Here is a 14616-nt window from a genome sequence, read left to right as displayed (position 1 = left end):
CTTTGTCCATATGGGACTTTCGCTTATAGGAGGATGCCGTTTGGACTGTGCAACGCTCCTGCCACCTTCCAGCGATGCATGTACCATATCTTCAGTGATCTCCTGGACTCCTTATTGAAGTTTTTATGGTGATTTTCTCGGTGTATGGTAAGACATTTTCCAGATGCCTGAATAATCTGGAAAAAGTACTCCTCCGATGCATAGAGACTGATCTCGTGCTGAACTGGGAGAAATGTCACCTTATGGTGAATGAAGGAATTGTCTTGGGCCATAAGATCTCGTCTGCTGGTATAGAGGTAGATAGATCAAAAATTAGTGTAATCGAAAAAATGCCATCGCCCTCGAATGAGAAAGGAGTGCGAAGCTTTCTGGGTCACGCGGGATTTTACCGTCGTTTATCAGAGGTTTCAATCAAATCACACAGCCACTCACGTCACTGCTGTGCAAGGATACTCAATTCCACTGGTCAAGCGAGTGTGAGGAGGCTTTTCAAATACTGAAGGATAAGCTGACCTCTGCTCCTATAATTTCAGCACCAGTGTGGAGTGAGCCATTCGAGCTAATGACGGATGCAAGTGATTATGCCGTCGGCGCTGTACTAGGACAAAGGGTGGAGTCTAAACTTAACATCATTTACTATGCAAGTAAAGCGCTGGACTCTGCTCAAAAGAATTACACTACCACCGAGAAAGAGCTGCTAGCTATTGTCTTCGCTTTTGAGAAATTCAGGCAGTATCTTATTGGAAGCAAGACTATTGTTCACACCGACCATGCAGCCATTAAATATTTGATGGAGAAAAAGGAGACAAAAGCCCGCTTGATTAGATGGGTTTTGTTGCTCCAGGAATTCGACATAGAAATCAAGGATAAGAAGGGAAAGGAAAATCATGTGGCAGATCACCTCAGTAGGTTGCGACAAGAGGAGGACAAATCTCCTGGGATCAATGAACAATTCCCAGATGAGAAGCTGTTCCTGGTGCAAGCGAAAGAGCCATGGTTCGTTGACCTGGCCAATTTTTTAACTACAGGACAGTTTCCAGCACACACTGTACAACGGGAAAAGAAGAGATTGTTCAGTTTGGCAAAGGATTATTTTGGGATGAACCTTATTTGTTCAACATCGGCTCAGATGGGATAATCCGTCGCTGTGTAGCGGAGTCTGAGATCCCGCTGATCTTGAACGAATGTCATGGGTCCCATGTAGGAGGGCATTTCGCTGGCATGCGCACAGCGGCCAAAGTTTTGCAGTCAGGTTTCTTTTGGCCTACCCTACAAAAAGATGCAGATGCCTTTGCCAAATCTTGCGACAAATGTCAAAGATTGGGGTCCATTTCGAAGAAAGATGAGATGCCCCAAACTGGAGTCTTGTTTGTGGACATATTTGATGTATGGGGGATAGATTTTATGGGTCCCTTTCCACCTTCTAATGGGAAACAATACATTCTGGTGGCGGTGGATTACGTGAGTAAGTGGGTTGAAGCGCAAGCGCTCACCACAAATGATGCTCGATCAGTGATCCGCTTCCTAAAATATACCATATTTCCAAGGTTTGGGGTCCCTAGAACGATAATAAGCGACGGAGGCACCCATTTTGTGAATAAGGCGCTGCAATCTTGCCTTCAACAATATGGTGTTCGCCAGCATCTAACTACCCCCTATCATCCACAAGCGAGCGGTCAAGTGGAAGTTTCAAATAGAGAGATCAAACACATCCTCCAGACCACAGTAAATAAGAGTCGCAAGAATTGGGCAGAGAAATTGGATGATGCGCTGTGGGCCTATAGAACAGCCTTCAAGACTCCAATTGGAATGTCTCCTTATCGGCTTGTATATGGAAAAGTCTGCCACCTACCGCTGGAACTAGAGCATCGTGCGTACTGGGCTATCAAGTATCTCAATTTTGATCTTCTCCCAACGCAGGAGAAGCGCACGAAAAGATTGCTCGATCTGACCGAGTTCCGATACCTTGCATATGAAAACGCAAAGATCTATAAGGAAATGATGAAATTCTATCATAACAAGAAGTTGAAGAAGAAAGAGTTTGCGGTGGGATCCAAAGTTCTTTTATATGACACTAGGCTCCACTTATTCCCAGGGAAATTGAAGTCACGGTGGACTGGGCCGTATATTGTCAGACAAGTGCTGCCAAGTGGAGCCATAAGGATTAACAATGTGGAGACCCCCGGAGAAAAAAGATTCCTTATTGGTGAATGGAGCGAGGCTGAAACCGTACATTGAAAGGCCTGTGTTGCAACAGGCCAATGCAGAGATTAATCTGATGGAGGTTCAGAAGCTCAAGCTATGATAGAATTTTGTGAAAAGAATCCAGAAGCCTAATCTTATATCCGCCAACTTACAGCTTTCTTTTATTGCTTTCCTAGTTAGATATTATTGGTTTCATAGTTAAAAATTTACAAGCTTTCCTTTACCGCTTTCATAGATAGATTTCATAATTTCATCGCTTTCATTAGAATAGGATTATCGCTTTATAGGAATAGTTTAGTGTTAGAATTTTAACTTCCAACCTAAGCCTGACCCAAGTCAACCACCGCTCCGCTTGTTTCACCCTGATATTCACTGGGGGAGCAGTATCGCTCACTCAGCACCGCTTTCATTTTCGCTTTTGTGTCAGTATTAGGTGTATAGAAGTGTTGCTTTACCCGCTCATCCGCCCTGAAATACCCTCCCCTATACCCTTATAAGTATTTACAGTGGACTTGGCATCGCTCCGCTTGCCCTCTAGAGAGTCTTGAGAAAATCTATAAATACCCCAGTCCACAGTCATTTTTTTCCACTTTTGCCCTACAGTAACTTCCTCCCGAAGCTTTAGTAACCGCCACTCTCAGAGCAAATTTTTTTTTCAAAATCTCACCATTTCAACCAATAATAGCTTCATCTAAGGTAAGATCTAGGTTAACCTTAGTACATAAACTCTATTTTACGGTTGATTCTCGCCGATTTAATGTTTAGAAACACAGAATCGCAAATTATTTTCACGATATTTCACTGTTCTTCATTTTTGCGAAAATGTTTGCCTGTTTGATTTCTGTGAATCTAAGTCTGTTATATGCTAGATTTAGATACAATAACTGATATACTTGCTTTCTACGGATGAATTTCACTTTAATCTGTAGGTTAGGTCTTGTTTTGTGATTTTCTCCCTTTTTCACAACGTAACGCTTACAGTGGTGTTCTGTTTCGTTGTGAGGGGGAGAATTTAGGGTTAAAATCACCGGAACTTTGAATGTGATTGCCTTATATGGATGTTATTTACATTTAAAGATAATGAGGCAGGATTCATAATGTTCGTATGATAAACAATAATTCTGGAAACCCTAGGTTCAGGACAGGCTTAGCAAAATAGATCCAGCAAAGCAAGAAACGTTGAAGAAGGAGTTTGAGAAAGTTGAGGAGAGGATCGAACGAAGAGTCCAAAGGATCAAATCCACGGACGGACGGAAGGTGGTGACAACAACCTCAGGGGCAGAATTAGTGGAGCCAGTGCCACCTGAGGCATACTACAAGAGGAGGAGATTATTGGAGTTAACAGAAGACTGGGGAAGCTCAGGCAGCTTAAGTCACTGCCATTCCAAAAATTCATCCCAGAGTTCCCGGAGGAATACCTCAGATTCGAATACACTGAGGAAACAGAGCAGAGGTATCCGGTGAGCGACTGGTGGCTGGAATTAGAAGAATCGGAATACGAGCAGCTGAAGGAGTACCAGCTGAAGGAGCTTAAAAACAAATTTGCCTGTCTAGAAGCACCGCCAAAGAAAATGAAGGCATTCCGGAGCAATATCTCCAAGAAGAATGCCGCCGACGCTGCAAAGGATGTATTAAGATCGAAGCAGTATGACAAGCTGCACTTTTCCAACATTGACGCAGCGGCGGCGTACGAGCAGATGAAGGCAATGGGGATCCTCTACGAGAGAGGATTTGACCCCGAGAAGATCACAGGCCCGCTCTCTGACTGGCTGGAGGAGCGGGGCCTGTCGTGGTTGATCAGAAACCCCAATGAACCAGTGGATGTATCACTGGTGAGGGAGTTTTATGCTAATTTGAACCAGGCTGAGAGTCTAAAGCATGTCTACATTCGGGGAAAATGGGTAGACTGCTCAGCCAGGAAGATCAACCGACTCTTGGGTTGGGAACACCACTACCCCGCCCAAGAGATGCAAGACAAGCTGAAGGCAACGGAGGTCTGCAGTTCACTTGAACTGCAGTCGCTATACAGGACCTTCGCCACCACCCCTGCATATGAGAAAAGAAACCTGAAGTTCGGGTCGGTGGACGAAGAGAAAAAGGAATGGGTGAAGTGGTCGTTGAGCAGAATAATGATCACTGCTCACACCACTGACATTCGTCCTGACTACCTCGTAGCCCTTCGCTCAATCTTGGAAGAATCAAACGATGTGGATTTGGGCGCGATCATCGGCTTAGATATCTGGGATCGAAGAAGTGGAGACAGAACATTGGGTCACGGGACCCTGATCACAGAACTTTGCCGTCGCGCGGGTGTCGATTTGCCCACTCCAGCCCCAGAACTCCAAATGAAGCCGCTGTTCCCAACGGCCTTCCACAAAAATTGGCTGGAGTCCAAGGGGTTCACTCTCATCCCCAAGCAGAAAAAGAGGAAAGCACAAGCGGCAGCGCCCCTTCCACCAAAAAGAAAGATGAGATTTGTGGGGGGGGAAATCATAAGAGAAGATGTGACACCCCATACCGAGCCCGACTCTGAGAGAACAGTTTCCAATGAAGCTCCCAGCGATGAGGAAGAGGAAGCCCTCCGCTTCGCTCGGGAGATCGAGGAAAATCTATTTGGGGCTGAAGCAACTATGAGTAATAAGGAAGGAAAGGCGCCGCGAGCGGCCGTGGGCGAAAAGAGGTCAAAGAAACAAGAAGACCCTGCTCCACCGCCTGTCAAAAAGCCGAGGGTGAAAGAAGCACTGCGAAAAAATCCAACACCCCCTCGGCGAGCGACGAGGCAGGAGAAAGGGAAGGGGAAAGCGGTAGATGTAGAGTCAAGCGAGGACACGATTCCCCTTTCCAGACTATGGAAGGGGATCGTCATCAGAGAACCCACCGCCCAACCCGAGAGACCTTCGCCGGCACGGCCAGAAATAGAGGAGGTATCACCAAGGCTGCCAAGCCCATCTGGCGATGAACCTGTTCCCTTCGACCAACAGGGGGCAGGCGAGCCAACTGCTGTTGGAATAGGCAAAGAAACCACACCCGTTAACCAGCCGGGAGCGGTGGAGCCTACTGCTGCTGGAGCAGAGGAGGAGCGGGAGACCATACTGACCGAAGAAACTATTGGCGGGATCGATGTCACCATTGAGTCATACAAAGAATATCCCGCCGAGGTCCCCGCTGCCACAACCGCTGAAGCTGCCAATGAAGCCGAGGAGGTGGAGGCAGTGATTCTAAATCTTCCTATTTTGCAGGTATCCCCGAGCAGCCCAAGAACACATACCATGATCAGGACACCCGCAGAAATTCTGACTCCTGCCTCAACCAAATCTGATAAAACACTTATAGAAGAGGAGGAGGAGGAACAGGACAGGAAGTTTCAAGAACAGAAAGCTCAGCTGCTTGCCGCAGTACAACGAATCGAACGAATGCAGCAGCTCGAGCGAGAAAGAAAAAGGAAAATGAAGGTGCTGGTCAAGCTGCTAAAATACTGGAAACCGCTGACTCAACTCCAGCTGCGATTCAGAAGGTATTTACAACAGAAGAAAGCAGAGCAGCTGGAGTACGAGGCAGCGAGGCAGCTAGTATTCCTCAGGGATGTCTCCCCTGAGCCAGCACCCGATTCCCAAAACGAGGAAGAGCCAGTAGAAATCAGTTCAGCTGAGAGCGAGCGACAATCACCAGAAGCGGCGGGTGCTGGACCATCAGCCCCCCGCGCATCACTGGAAAATATTGAAAGAAGATTGGATGAACTCGACTCAGCCATTCTCACCCAATACATGATGACTCAGACACTAATAGACACATATGCTAGGAGTCTGGGTGCTGAACTGACTGCTGGAAAGAAAGCGACTGCCGCACTGGAAGAGAGGGTGGAAGCGCTAGAGACTCTAGCTGCAAGCATGGGTACGACGCTGCAGGAAATTATGAAAGCTCTCGCAGCTCTTACCCAACAAAACGCCATCCTAATGGAACAACAGCTTGACACAGCCAGGAGTCTCCTTCGACATGACTCCACCGGAGCCGAAAAACGACATGACTCCACCGGAGCCGAAAACGACATAGATCGGAAACACCAAACAGATCGCACGCATGCAATAGACAAGCACAGACAGAAAGAAGATCGCAGACAGGTTTCAGATCACACGCAAACAACAAATAGATAGCAAATCGCAGACAGGTTTCAGATCAGACGCAGACATCAGACAAGCAGCAAACATATGGCAGATGGATATATGGCAGGATATATGGCAGATCGCAGACAGGTTTCTGATTGTATGACAGACAAGCAGCAGACAGGTTTTTGATTGTACGATAGACAAGCAGCGGATGACAGAAAGATCTCAAAATCACAAAAGCTCCGGGTACAATGTAGGTTGAATGTACCCGGAGAAACACGGGTTCGTAGGCTATATCTACGGCATGAGAAAAGTAGCTCTGATACCATGTTAGAAATTTGGAGGAAAATAATGAAATTGTCTTTTTGATCATCAAAATAAGGAGCCTATATATAGGCAATACAAAACAGACTCGATAGACTCAAATATAAGTAATCTAATCTATGAATAAGATCAAATCTAGATATAAATCTACTAAATCTAAAACTGAATATCTAAAATATCTCAACAGTTTGATTTGATATTTTTGAAGGGAAAATAAAATTGGAATAGTAAAAGCAGAAATAAAATTTTAAAGTAAACAGAGCCAAGTATTTTTTTTACTATTTACATAATTTGTTATACATTATATCAACAACATTTCTTCAAACCAAAATATAAAACAAAACATCCTAAATAATAGTTATGTTTGAAAATTTCTTTTAAAGATTTTGACTATTTAAAAAAAAATTTCTTCAAACAATATTAAATCATATATTTTTTTTTTGGATTTTTTATATTATACTAAAACTATACATTAATTTTATTTATATTTTGATGTTTCAGTATATAAAAATTAATTTTATTTTAACATTTACATTAAAAATATATAAAATTATTTTTATTATTATACTAATATAAAAATATATATTTAGGGGCCTACTATTTCAATTTCGCCCCGGGCCTAAAAAGAGCCAGGAACGGGCCTGCCGGGAATGATCCGCATATGCTCAAAGTCTAAGCATGCGAAGATGAGAGAATTTTGAAATGAACATAGATCTTATGAACTACGTACTATCTTGGCATCGAGGTGAAACAAATTAATAATGGAAATTTAATTCATCGCCAATGGTGTTGTCCGAGAAACTACCAGTAAATTTGCGATGGAGAATTGCAAAGCCATTGACACCCTTATCGCAGCTAATAAGAAAATTTTAAAAATTGATGATGGCACAAATGTCGATCCCAAATTATTTCAAGAGTTTTAGTTGGTAGCGTAGACACTAAAAATATATGTCTAAAATCAATTAGATATCATATATTTTGGAAGAAAATAAAATTTCAATAAAATAAATATATGATATTTAATTATGCACATATGTTAATTTTTGTACAATAAATATCAACCATTAATGCAAAAATATGCTTAAAATGGAAGATATCGTGCAAATATTACGTGCATAAATAGAGCAATAATAAATTTGGCAACAAAATAAATTAATCTTGTCAATAAAGGAAGTATATAAATTAATATCTTCCAAACAAAGGCAATAATATAAAGATCTTGTCAACAAAGGAAATATATAAATTAATATCTTCCAAAAAAGGCAATTATATAAAGATTTTGGCGAGAAAGGAAGGTGCACAATCAAATCCGTCAATAATGAAAAAGCAGCATCTGATGGAAAATGAAAAATTATAAAATCTTTCTATACACGTGGCACCATCCGAAAAGGAAGCCAAGACCACCAATCCCCTATAAATAGGAGACATGGCCAATTCATTTGAGACACCGAAGTTCATTTGAAGACTCGCGCAGGGGTAAGTCTCTCTAGACTCTCTGGAATGTTCTTTATTATTATTCGTGTCCTTCGAAGCGTTCTTCGTCGAAAAGTCACCGATTTGGACAAATGATCCAATATTGGTTGGCGAATCGATGGAGTTAACGTTCTTCGTCGTATGTTCGAAATGGAGGAAAAGGAAAACCAAAGATCAAATCCGCGGATCGTTTAAAGAGGACATTAAATCCAAAGCTTAGGATCAATTCACCCGTACGGAGACCAAAGCCCTCCAAAAGCGACAAAGACAAATCAAAGATCAAAGTTGCGGATCGTCCAAAGAAGATATCAAATCCAAAGTTGAGGATCAAATCGCCCACATGGAGACCGAAGCTCTCCAAAAGGCGGAAAAGGCAAATTAAAGATCAATGTTGCGGATCATCTAAAGAAGACATCAAATCCAAAGCCGACGATCGAATCGCCCACGCGGAGACCAAAGTCCTCCAAAAGCGGCAAAGCCAAAGCAAATGTCAAAGTCGCGGATCGTCTAAAGAAGACAACAAATTCAAAGATGATGATCAAATTGCCCACGCGGAGACCAAAGTCTTCTAAAAACGGCAAAGCCAAAGCAAAAGTCAAAGTCGCGGATCGTCTAAATAAGACAACAAATCCAAAGATGATGATCAAATCGCCAACGCGGAGACCGAAGTCCTCCAAAAGCGGCAAAGCCAAAACAAATGTCAAAGTTGCGGATCGTCCAAAGAAGACAACAAATCCAAAGATGATGATCAAATCGCCAACGCGGAGACCAAATCTCCAAAAGGCGGCAAAGACAAATCAAAGATCAAAGCTGCGGATCGTCCAAAGAAGACATCAAATCCAAAGTTGAGGATCAAATCGCCCACACGGAGACCGAAGCTCTCCAAAATGCGGAAAAGGCAAACTAAAGATCAAAGTTGCGGATCGTCTAAAGAAGACATCAAATCCAAAGACGATGATCAAATCGCCAACGCGGAGACCAAAGTCCTCCAAAAGCGGCAAAGCCAAAACAAATGTCAAAGTCGCGGATCGTCCAAAGAAGATAACAAATCCAAAGACGATGATCAAATCGCCAACGCGGAGACCAAATCTCCAAAAGGCGACAAAGCCAAATCAAAGATCAAAGCCTCGGATCGTCTAAAAAAGACATCAAATCCAAAGCCGACGATCAAATCGCCCGCACAAAGACCAAAGCTCTCCAAAAGCCGGCAAAGTCAAACCGAAAACCAAACCTCTTCGGATCAAAGAAGCCATAAAAAACTAAGTTGGAAAACAAATTGACCCGGAAAGAGAATCAAAGGACCCATTTAGAGAATAGAACCCGCTTTAAATTCAAATCAAATATAATTTGTACAAATTTTGTATTTATTAAAAATAACACAATTTTTTGTCCACAGGTAGTCTACAATACTTATCCTGTACAAGACTTGGTATTGTATTTGGAGTAGGTTTTAGGACACATTTCATGGAAGCACCTAATACCATTTTGAAGGTAAAAAATGGATTCTTCGATACTCGTCCATGAGATACTCTGTCTTATTCGCATAGAATTCGAAGAACCAAACATTTGTAATGCTAAGTTTGAACCTTCAACAAAATGTGTGTTCGATGTCTTTTGGTTGTGGAGCCTAATCGAGGAAGTTCACTTCCACAAGAAGACATAGCTAAAATATTTTCGGACAAAGGATAAGTTATATGTAGCAAATACCAGAAAATTGTAAAAAAATATTCTTATGTATACTTCATTATCACTATTGTCCTGTATTTATTTCTCTAGCAAAATATATCTTACATGTTTGCAAAAGTCGTTATTTCTGTACTTTGCCCGTGCGTGACGTTGACACCACATGCTGTTACGCACGGCCAAATGATAGAAATAACGACTTTTGCAAATATGTAAGATATATTTTCCCAATAGAATAAATACACAAAAATAATACCCTCCGTCCCACTTACCGTGTCTGCTACATTGTAGACACAATATTTTAGGAGGGTGTAATTAATAGATAATTATGAATGTATTAGTGAAAATAATTATCCTATAATATAAATAATTATAAATTAAGATTAAGATAATTAATTAGTTTAATTAAAATTAAAAAAAATTAAAAAGTTTAAAATGAGATTAAAGTGTGTAATCATTTTCCAAAAAAAGAAAAGTGACATGGAATGTGAGACGGACAGAAACGACGACGTGGACATAGCACGTGGGATAAAGAGAGTAATTAGGTACACATGAGGATATTTTTTGCAATTTACATTACTACATGCTATCTAATCTGCTAAAATAAATTTCTTAAAATCATAATAATAATAAAGAAAATAAGTGGATACACATAATAAAAAAAAAAAAAAGTCAAGATAAGGATATCTTTATCAAAGAATTTTAAGCATGAAGACTTTTCTCGTTTCTAAAGCGTCATCGCTTGCGATTAATGAGAGGGTGCTGGAAATAAGTTTGAATTAAAAGGGGTTGATTATTTTATATGTATTTAATAGCCAATTAATATTATTATTTTTGTCGGGTAAGACAATAACCTTACCATTTAGTCGTAGCTCAATTTTTATCATTGTTTCATTAGTTAATATATATATATATATATGTATATACATACATATACTCCATCAGTTCCAATACAATAGTTTTATTTACCATTTGTGTCCGTTTCAAAACAAAAGTCTTATTTTCATAAATAATCATATCACCGTAAAACTACCCCTACTTTTTTCATTTTTATTACACAATTGCCACTACTTTTTACACTAATATCCATACATTCTACTAACTATCAATATAATATCAATATTCGTTAAATCATGTGCCCAACTCAATTAACACTATAGTTTTGGGACTGAGGAAGTATTAATTTTCAAATATTAATTTAATAAACTGGGCGTTCCTGGCACGGTTCAAAAAATTTCGGGTCTTCTTTTTAAGGTCCAAGCACACTTTTTTTGTGTCGAGTTCGATCGAGTTTTCGAACTGTACCTATTTTTTTCGATTCTAATTATAATCATAATCTATAATTATTTATATTATATAATAATTATTTTATTAATATATTTTTTTAATAATTTATTAATTATACCCTCTTGGCAAATATTATTTTCATAAACTGGGCGTTCCTAGCATGGCTCAAAAAAATAATATATTTGTAACATAATTTCGTCCCTAAAGTTTACGTAGCTAACGTAATTTTATTCCTAATTCCGTCTCTAATGTCATTAGTAACGGAAAAAGTAGATTTAGAGACAAAAATATTTTGTTACAAAAATAATTTTTTATTGTAGTGAGATTCTTGTATCTACATAAAATTAGACAATTAAAATGAAACGGAAAGAATATAAAATACAAAAACATAAAAAATTAAATATATTTATAATAGAAATATAAAAAATAAAAATAAAGTACTAGGAGAGAAGCTCAGGAGATATTTTGGATTCTTTTTTTCTTTTTTTTTTTTTTTTTTGGCTTTTTTACATTTATTGCAGGCCTAGATGAGAGATCTTCACATTCGAGACCCTCCCTTAATTGTCGTTCATATGCAATTTTTGTTTTGACTTTCCGCATGTAGATAAATAAATTAATGCATATATATCTAATAATTTAATTTTTCAGAAGGTTCATCTAACAACTCTAATTTCAAAGCAAAAGTGTTTGGTTGTGTATATTTTTTGTAGGGTTTTTCCAATTCATATATTTTTTTTCGGCAAAAACATCATATAAATATTTACTTTTTTTTTTAATATATTAAAAATTAATTTTATATTTTAAAATATCATATAAAAATTTATTTATATTACATCAAATAAGTAGTCAATTTTAAAAATTTACTATGAAAGGGTAAACTGATTTTTAGTGAAGTATCTCAACTTTTATCATTTTAGTCTGGAGCTGTAAGTGAAAACTTTTTGCGATTTTAGTTTTTTTGGCGGGGGGCAAAATTAGAAGTAAAAACACCTCCTAAAAACTAGTCAATACTGGCATTTGCTCTCACAATTGGACTTGATGCCTTACCTATTTGAATTAGCACACATCCACCCAAAAAATATATGGATAAAAGTAGTTGCTTCGACAAAACATAACTTTATACAAAAATACGAACATAATTAAACAGTAAATTATACTATCTCCATCATTGAAATTCATGTCAATTTGATCGGACACAAGTTTTAAAAATAGTGAGTTTAAAATAAAATTATTTTATATAGTAAAAAAAAAATGATATTTTTTAACTAAAAAAAAGAGAATATTTTTAAATGACAATCAAAAATAAAAAATGAATATAGATTTAAATGACATAGGGAATATATAGTATTTGTATTTAAATATACATACATAAAATTTATTGGGCTGCTCTTCTTTGTGTTAGCATTAAGCAAAGTATACACATAAAGTTATGATAATTGAATATACGTGATTTTCTCACATTTTTAGTTGATGTATATCTATCTCTACGTACTTGTACAATACGACATTTGTGTGTTTGAATTGTTTGAATATACGCGAATAATAGTTTTTGCGATTTTCTCGCATTCTTCATGGTTCAATTATCGATCACGAAGATTGTTTCACATGCATGGAGCCATCATTCTTGAACTACAGCAAGCAAGAATAACATATCATGCTGCTGACTACTACGAACTTTAATGATAATATAATGTAGGGGTGGGCATCGGGTCAGATATTTCTAGTTTGGTCATTCGGATGGCTATTCAAATTTTTCGGTAGCTTAAGATACGATCCAACCCCAACCTGAACTTTTTGGATACCTGAGATATCAGGTACTTGGATATCCACCATAATTGAGTTCAGATACTTTAATTTTCTATCTTTAATATTTTTGTATTTAAAAATCACTCCTTTCGGGCTAACTTTGGTTAGACAGAAAGATTAAAAAATAATAATATTTTAAAATAAAAGAGTAAAAAGAAAGTATTATATAAAATTTATTTACAAATTTTAAATATATGATGTGATAAATAAAAAAAAAAGTAGTGACAAATTAGTTATTATTTGATAAAGTAGATATAATAATAACATTTTTTTATTATAAATTGATCGTGCATAAATTTAAAAGACAATAAAAAAAAAATGACATAATTACAATAAACGAAGGGATTTTTTTTTTTTAGTACGAATATATATTTATTTTTTGTATTTTGTAGTTAAAAAACACTAAATATAGCATGAGTTTTTACTTTAAAAATAATCTTTGTTTAATTTTTTGTTTTGTTAAAAAAGTGGACTCTGTTTGAAAATAATTCCGTAAGTAAAATTTTTTCGTTAAAATGGTCATCCGGGTGCCAGACTCGCCACGCTGGCCTGCCGTTGCTGATGTGGCGCTGACGCGGCTGACATGTCAACGCAATGAGCAAGGCCGTTTCGGACTTTCTTTAGGCCCTGAGCGAAAATAAATTATAGGCCCTACAAATAAATGATTAAAATATATTTTAATAATATTACTGATTGACGTTGATTGAACAAGAGGTTGAATGATCGTCTAGACAATGTCAATTTGAGAAAAGAAGATGAAAGATAGTCTCTCTAAAAGTTCGAAAAACAAGAAGGACCGAAGGATGGTGAAAGATATAACAGAAAAGGTGAGACAGGTTTGATCGAGTTGTTGGGGGCAATACTATAGGGTGTAAGACAAAGAAATATAGACAATTAGAAATAAATAATTTTTTTTTATATATGATTAAAAATTTAAATTTAATTTTAAAATTAAATAGGATAATTATGAAAAAGAAAAAAAAATATAAATTAAAAGTTAAAATTTTAATAATAATAATAATAATAATAATAATAATAGATAATATTTAAAATATAAGCCCTTTATTGATTAGGGCTCTGAGCAGTTGCTCACCCACCCTGCTCCTGCTATGAGCCGCCCCTGGCCATGAGATGCCACGTCAGTGGATTTTTTTTTTTTTTTTTCATTTTACAAAATATTTTGGTAAACTATATTTTTAGTATTGTATATAACTCCCTTTATCATATTTAGGATATTTAAGTGACTCTGTTTCAAAATAGTCTGTAAGTAAAATTTTTTTGCTAAAATGATTTTCCGACGTGGCATCCACGGGGCGATGACATGTCAGCCGCGTCAGCGCCACGTCAGTAACGGCTGCCAGTGTGGCAAATCCGATATCGAATGACCATTTTAACAAAAAAATTTTACTTACGGAACTATTTTTACACAATGTTCGCTTAAAGTTTACTAAAAAAAAATAATTTATCCTAAAAAAACATAACCTAAGAGTTCGTCATTTTTACAATTTTTTTTTAAAAAAATTACTATTAAATTATTCATTCTTTCAAATAAAATATATTGTTTTTTTTTTTAATCATATCAAATAACTATATAAAAAAATAGGCAAAATTATTTACAATTCACCAGTAGTTTAAAAATTCAGCATCATACTCCCCGTGGTTTAAAAATTGTACAAAACTTTTTTATATTTTAAAAAATATTCTATAAAATACCTTAAAAATTGAATAAGATTTT

Source organism: Andrographis paniculata, unplaced genomic scaffold (assembly GCF_009805555.1).
Source record: "Andrographis paniculata isolate CXL003 unplaced genomic scaffold, ASM980555v1 Contig220END, whole genome shotgun sequence".
In the NCBI taxonomy this organism is placed as follows: Eukaryota; Viridiplantae; Streptophyta; class Magnoliopsida; order Lamiales; family Acanthaceae; genus Andrographis; species Andrographis paniculata.
The sequence above is the reverse complement of the archived record's forward strand: the minus strand, read 5'-3'. Positions refer to the sequence as shown.